A 7,100-nucleotide genomic window follows, 5' to 3' on the forward strand; every position below is an offset into this window, starting at 1 on the left:
CATTACACTTCATTTATCTGTTAAATCCATGCACATCCCCCCATCTCCGAGGGGGTCCTTTCTCCCCTGTAAATTTCTTTTTAGAGTCACACACTGCAGGAGGTGATGTATTTGTCTGTTAGGCCGAAAGGAAAAGGGCAGTTGAAACAATAGACTTAATCCTTCTGATCTGATGGGAGAGCTGAAGAAGCTTCAACCTCTTTTGAAAAATCCCAGGAGGGCAGGGGCTGAGAGCTGTTCCTAAACCATCCTTACAAAGCATTGCAAAATCCCTTGGTGAAAAATACCCCAGAGCAGTGACTACGTAACTACCCAGCTGTGCTGTACCAGCAGTGGTGCAGCCAGCAGATGAAGGGCTGCAGTTATTCCTCATCTCACCTGGGCCCTGCGTCCCCTTTTTATCCCCCACATTCGAGAGGGACACTAAAAAACTGGGGCACACCAAGATAGTGATGGGGTTGGAGACCTTGTCACGTGAAGACGGGCTGAAGGAAGCAGGGTCAGGCCAGTCTTTCGGTATTTGAAATGTGTTGGTGGAGATGACGATGGCACTTCCTTCACAGTGGGATGGATGAGGTTTCGTCAGCCCAAATTTTGTCACTGGATAGAAGAAAAAGTTCTCCACCGTGACACCAACCAAAGGTTGGGATATGTTGCCCAAAGACACAGCAGAATTTCCCTTGGTGGAAACCTGCCAGGCGTGGTGTGACGAGGCCTCGGATGGCCAAGCGTCCAGCCCCGCTGCCAGGACACGCTGACCCAGCTGCTCGCCCTGACCAGCCTGGGCTTTGCCCCAGATTTTGCTTTTCTCAGCACAGTGAGCTGCTGGAGACCTTCGCCAGGCTGGCTGTTGCCCCATGTCACCTCTGCTCCTACAGAGACGCAGCCGTGTGGTAGCACCAACAGGGCCCGAGCCTCCCTCCGGCTGGAGGCAGGGCGGTGCCCGAGGCCAGGCGGCAGCGGTGTGCGTGTGGAAAGGGCCAGGGAGGGCACAAGGCACCAGGGCCGGGGGGGCAGCCGCTCGCCAGCAAAAAGAGCAACTCGGCCACGGAAAGGGAAGAACAGGGATTTCGAAACGTCTTCACTGACCCAACGCTGCTCCAGCTGAAGTCAGCTGGAAAAAACGCGGACACAGTCTTTCTTTCTTCTCTTCCAGGCCTAGTTTTTAGTCCCTCACCTTCTGACTTCATTTTGGAGCACTGCTTGGTTATAAAATGAGCTGGATCCAGCCTGAGATCTCTCTCTCAGATAAGATGAGTTCAGCAGCTAAAAGTACCTCTAGTAATGGAAAAGCTCAAAGCTTATCTGTCAAGAAAATGTAAGCTAGCAATGTGATTAAAAAAAAAAAAAAAAAAAAAAAAAAAAAAGGCAACAACAACAAAATAATAATCTTGTAAAATCTACTGGCAGATGGGATAAATGAAACTCCTGCCTGGGGTCAGATGGCACGGACATTTGTCTCCAGCCACAATCAGAGCACCTCGTCCCTGTCCCCAGCTCTGTGCAGCGGGGGGAGCTGTCAGCAGCCCACCCACACGATCTGCGACTGGCACAGTTCAGGGCTTGGGCTCAGACTGATGAAACCTATCACACCTCTGCCACTGCCTCGTGCGGTGACAAGATGGCTTCCCTAACCACTTGCCCATACCGCCTCGTGCGCTGGAGCTCACAGGAAGCCTCTGTGTTTCCTCATCAAACCCATAGGGTGAGAGCAGCTCCAACCTTTAGCAAACTCCCACCTGGCCCCTAACTGAAGAGCAGTCTTCTGAAACACCAGACAAACCACAGCAGTTGTGCATGACTCCCTAAATACACGAGGGGCCATGGCCAGACATCCAGCCAGAGGTGCACCATCGCTACACTTTGTATGATTATTTATGAGCTTTGTCAATTAAAATAGTTGCATGTCATGGATGCTGTTGCCATATGTTTAGTGTGGATTGGGACAGAGGTAACTCAGTAGGTAAAGATCTCAAATGGCATTTTATTCCTTTTTTTTTTTTCAATACAGTATTGTAAAAGGACAGCGTGAAGATGGGCTTTTAGATGTAGCCAGAAAGTTCAGGATAAACTAGAAAATGAAACACTGATGTTTTACAAATAATAAAGTGCTACTGACTAGCAAGGACAAAAAGTACTGCAAACTTCTGTCAGGACATACATTGCACATTTCTCCACCAAAAGCCTCTACTCTTCCCCAGACACACGGAAGCCCAGAGAAGCACGACACTGACACCTAGTGTTAACCAGGGCCCCCTCCCCCAAGTAAAATTTAATGTAATTTAATATTCGTTAACTGTCTTCCAAGAAAGGTGCAGGGCACTCAGCTTTCCCTTTGTGGTCAGCATCAGTGAGATCACTGAAGTGCTCAAGCGTAGGCCAAGCGCTATTATTTTTTTGCTATTATTTTTTTGAGATTTCTCCCACGCTCTTGCATTAAGCAAACAGCAGAAGCAAGGCTGTTATTCTGCTCATCAGAATGGACTGCTTCCTTCCAGCTGGGTCTCTGCGAGGTGATGGCGGGGCAATTTCTTGCACGCACCTGGAACTGCCAATTCCTATAACGCTGCTCAGAGGCAGAAATGGTGCCGCGAGTATTTCCTTACGCTCAGCCACCGCAGGCACAGGGCAGTGCCTCGGGCACAGCCCACCAGGAGGCATGGGGGCAGGCAGCCCACAGGCCAGAGGGGCGGTGGGGGCCGGGAGAGGCCATGGCAGCAGCAACCTCCCATGTTCTGCCCAAGGGCTGTGCTGTGATGGGAGCAGCCCTGGGCCCCGTAGGCCTTTAACAAGACGCTGCCTGCAGAACAGGCTTTGGTTAAGACTTGTGCTGAAGGTCACACAGCGAGCAAAGGCAGGATTTTGAAAGCCTTGCTGACTCCTTCACTTAGCAGAGAAGGCCTGGGCCTGGCCAGTGGAGCACCCACCCACGTCCCATGCTCCTGGGGCACGGCCTCCCCCCCAGCCTTGTCTAGGCCCTCCTCAGGAGGCGAGCACGGTTGGAGTCATGCCTACCCCCAGCAGAAAACTGCTTATGTGTCTTTTTGCTTTACATGTATACATCCACACATTCTCTAAGTGAACACAAAAATACTCTTTAAGTTTCCATAAAGTACATTTGTGTCTGCTGCAATCCATGTTATCCACTTTACTGGAATAATTTTTCCATACAACCCCAGCATTTTGGACAGCGGCTTGGCAATGCATGAGACACACACAGGTGGTGTGTTGTGTTGCTCTGTCCCCGCTGTAACTTTCCTGATGGACAAATGTTAAACACTGCCAGCACTAGGTGCTCATATGCAATAACCAAGGTCATTTATTCCAGGACGGGGTGAAAGCGGTACTGTCAGCTCTCAGCCCCACAAACTGAGAACATTTTTCCCAGTGCAGAAAGCATCATTTCTCCTTGAATGTATCGTGACACCAGCTGGCATTTCCCAGCCATCCATTCCCCAGCCATCCAATCCTTACTGACAGGATTGTCTCCTTCAATTGTGATCATGAAGGAGAAAAAAAAAATAAATGTAGCATTAAAAAAGACACAGGAACTCAACAGCAATTCACCCCAGCTGAGCTTAGAGGCTCACTGTCCAAACCTTTGTAACAATTTCTGGAGATAAATGGAAAGTAATTGAGTCAGCAGTTGAGCATCAGCCAACACATCCCAGGACCTGCCCCCAGGGATGTGCCCCACAGATCAGCAGGAAAAAAAAATATCTGAACTTTTTACCCAAGCAGAGACTTGATGCAAGAGCACTGTTTTGTCGTTGCTTTACAATTTGCCACAGAGAAGATCTGAAAAGTTAAAATAGGAACTCTCCCGCCCTTAATATTAACACTGTTATATTTCTCTTTTCATTTGGGTCTTTGCCATATGCAGAGCAGATACTGTACCAGGGAAATCTGAAGCTGCAATGCTGGCATTGCTGACGGATTTGTGGCCCTGAGTCGTTTTGCAGGGGGACTTAAATGCAGAAAGTGAGATTGGGATTTTAATTTGTTTGAAAAGAGTACTTATGCAATTTTGCTTTCACAAGCTTTGGAAAGCACATATGGAACTGTTTGTTGGGAATACGTATTTACCACCAATGGCAATGGCTGAAATGGTTATTTTCCTCTCAAATCTACCACACACAGCCACCATCAACTTAGAAACTTGGGTGTTGCGGGGTGATGCCCATCAGTCACCTTTGCACAAAGGCCCAGGCACCTTTACCTACCTGTAATTTGAAGGTATCCACGTAGGATTCTCACCTTCGAGCTTCAATTTGTTGAATCCAATGCTGCCTCTCTTCGAAGCAGCAGTGACAGACTGCCCACCACTGCAGCAGAGGGGGCAATGTTGCAGCACGCCAGCTGCTGCACAGGACAGTGAACCAGCTGACATTAATGACAAGCTGCAACCATTTTCTTCCCACCAAAGCCTGTTCTCCTCATCTTTCTCTGCTCTCCTCAAAAAGATCAAAGTCTCTAAAAAAAGCAAGCAAGCTAGCTGATAATTGCATCTAAATTTAGCAATATCACCACCGTATCATTTTCATTCCTGAGGTAGAACAGGAGAGGGATCTCAAACCTTGCATCAGGGAGCACTCAGACTGAACAGGCACCCAGAAATGACAGGAAGAAGCAAATACTAAGTTCACAGCTCATACTTGAATAAGATAACCCCAAATGACACCAGGCATCTGGAAGCTGTCTGCAGTATGCACAGACAAATTGTTCCCAGAATTGGATAAAATCAAATAAGGAAAAAAAAAAAAAAAAGACACCAAAACCCCACAACCTTGAAAGAAAAAAGTTCTAAAGAGTTAGAATAGAGGTAACAGATTTTGCATGACATTTTGCAGTACAAAAAGATTACAGCCAGCTCATCACTGCAGACCAATTCAAAGCCACAAGGTTTTGCAACCATCTATTGACTGGTGCCGGTTCCTGCACCTGGGGTGCAACAACCTCAAGCAGAACTGCAGGCTGGGAATGAGTGGTTGGAAAGCTGCCAGGCAGAGAAGGACCTGGGAGTATTGGTTGAAAGTCGGCTGAATATGAGCCAGCAGTGTGCTCAGGTGGCCAAGAAGGCCAACAGCATCCTGGCTTGCATAAGAAATAGTGTGGCCAGCAGGGCTAGGGAGGTGATCGTCCCCCTGTACTCGGCTCTGGTGAGGCCGCACCTCGAGTACTGTGTTCAGTTTTGGGCCCCTCGCTACAAGAAGGACATCGAGGTGCTTGAGCGGGTCCAGAGAAGGGCGACGAAGCTGGTGAGGGGCCTGGAGAACAAGTCCTACGAGGAGCGGCTGAGGGAGCTGGGCTTGTTCAGCCTGGAGAAGAGGAGGCTCAGGGGTGACCTTATTGCTCTAAGTACCTTAAAGGAGGCTGTAGCAAGGTGGGGGTTGGTCTGTTCTCCCCTGTGCCTGGGGACAGGATGAGGGGGAATGGGCTGAAGTTGCGCCACAGTAGGTTTAGGTTGGATCTTAGGAAGAACTTCTATACTGGGAGGGTTGTGAGACATTAGGATGGGCTGCCCAGGGAAGCGGTTCAGTCACCATCCCTGGAGGTCTTTAAAAGACATTTAGACGTAGAGCTTAGGGATATGGTTTAGTGGAGGACTGTTAGTGTTAGGTCAGAGGTTGGACTCGGTGATCTTGGAGGTCTCTTCCAACCTAGACGTGTGACTACCTGGCTGCACTGCACACCCAAACCCAAAAGACCTCTCCTCTTTGAGGTGCACTGAACTGGTCACTGAAATTCAGTGTTTCATCACAAAGGAGATCTTCTCATCAGCTAGATTCAGGTTCAACTTCAAAAAGTTTCTCATAGAGGTAGGAAGGCAAAAGGTCACTAGACAAGCAACTTCAGCTATTTCACCATGAACATATTAGTTTAGGCAATTTTTTGAAAGCAGATCAGATGCTAGGTAGCACACTGACTTCAGCCCAGGCAACTAACACCTGCAAATTATAACGGGATGCCATTTGAAAGCACAGCTTCCTTTCATGCAGAGGAGGATTTTAATTTTTTTCAGGGGGAGGGAACAAATCCATTAAATGGGGGGGGGGGAGGAAAAACAGGGGAGGACAACCAACCCGGCACCAACTGCATGGTACCAAGCACCATGGGGCTGCATGTGCAAACATCAAATGAATCGCCAATGCCTTTGCTGCCCATCGTGCTCATGCTGAGACTTCCTTGTGCTCCTGAACTAAAACCTAGGCCAGGGAAGAAATACTGCTCCATTTAACTGCAACAACAGGAAGCTGAAGAATTTTTAAAACCACCTTTTATAAAGACAAAATTAAAAAAAAAAAAAAAAAAAAAAACACACTCGAGGAAGCCCTTTTGTAAATAACATGAACACAGGAAAGAAGAAAAAAAAAAAAAAACATTTTTTGATCATCTTCACATACTGGAGATTTTTCCAAAGTGTCAGAATTTGAAAACAATCACCCTCCTGGATGGGTTCATCACACCACAGCAGGAGGGTTAAATCCCAGTAATCCTATGCACAGAGAAAGCCTCCACAGCAGTGAACAGGACGGTGAAGGTTCGCTGCTGTGTAAGGCAGATACTGTTTGTCCCAAAAAGTTGCATTCAAATGTGGATTTGAGTGAAAACAAAATCTGTAGTAAAGACAATAGTGGAAACTGGAGTCTTCAGTGAAGATCTTGTCAGGAGCTCCTTTATTCTTTGTTGCCTTTCCTTCTGGCATTTTAAACTGAAACACCAGGAAACAGTGGTGAAGTCAACTACCTCCAACCCCAAAGCATTAAGATCCCCAACACTGAGTTCTTTAAAACCAGATGTATTCTGCTCTGAGCTTTTACAAAAAAAATAAAATAAAATCCTGAAGTTCGGGCAGACGTCACAACACAAACTTCGAAGTGGGCTTCTGAACTGCCATTGCTGGTATTATTAGTAGGCACAGAAATTCCCATTTTAATTAGAAACTTTATTTTGAAATACATTACACCGTTTACATGTGAAGTGCTTTCACTGTAAGGTATTTCATAACATGGCACTGAGTGAAAAGGCTGACCGTTCTCCTTGAAGCTCCTGCAGTTATGTTTTGCTCTTATTAACAGGCTCTTCGAGAACTAAGATGC

The sequence above is a fragment of the Anas acuta genome, chromosome 3, assembly GCF_963932015.1.
Source record: "Anas acuta chromosome 3, bAnaAcu1.1, whole genome shotgun sequence".
In the NCBI taxonomy this organism is placed as follows: domain Eukaryota; kingdom Metazoa; phylum Chordata; class Aves; order Anseriformes; family Anatidae; genus Anas; species Anas acuta.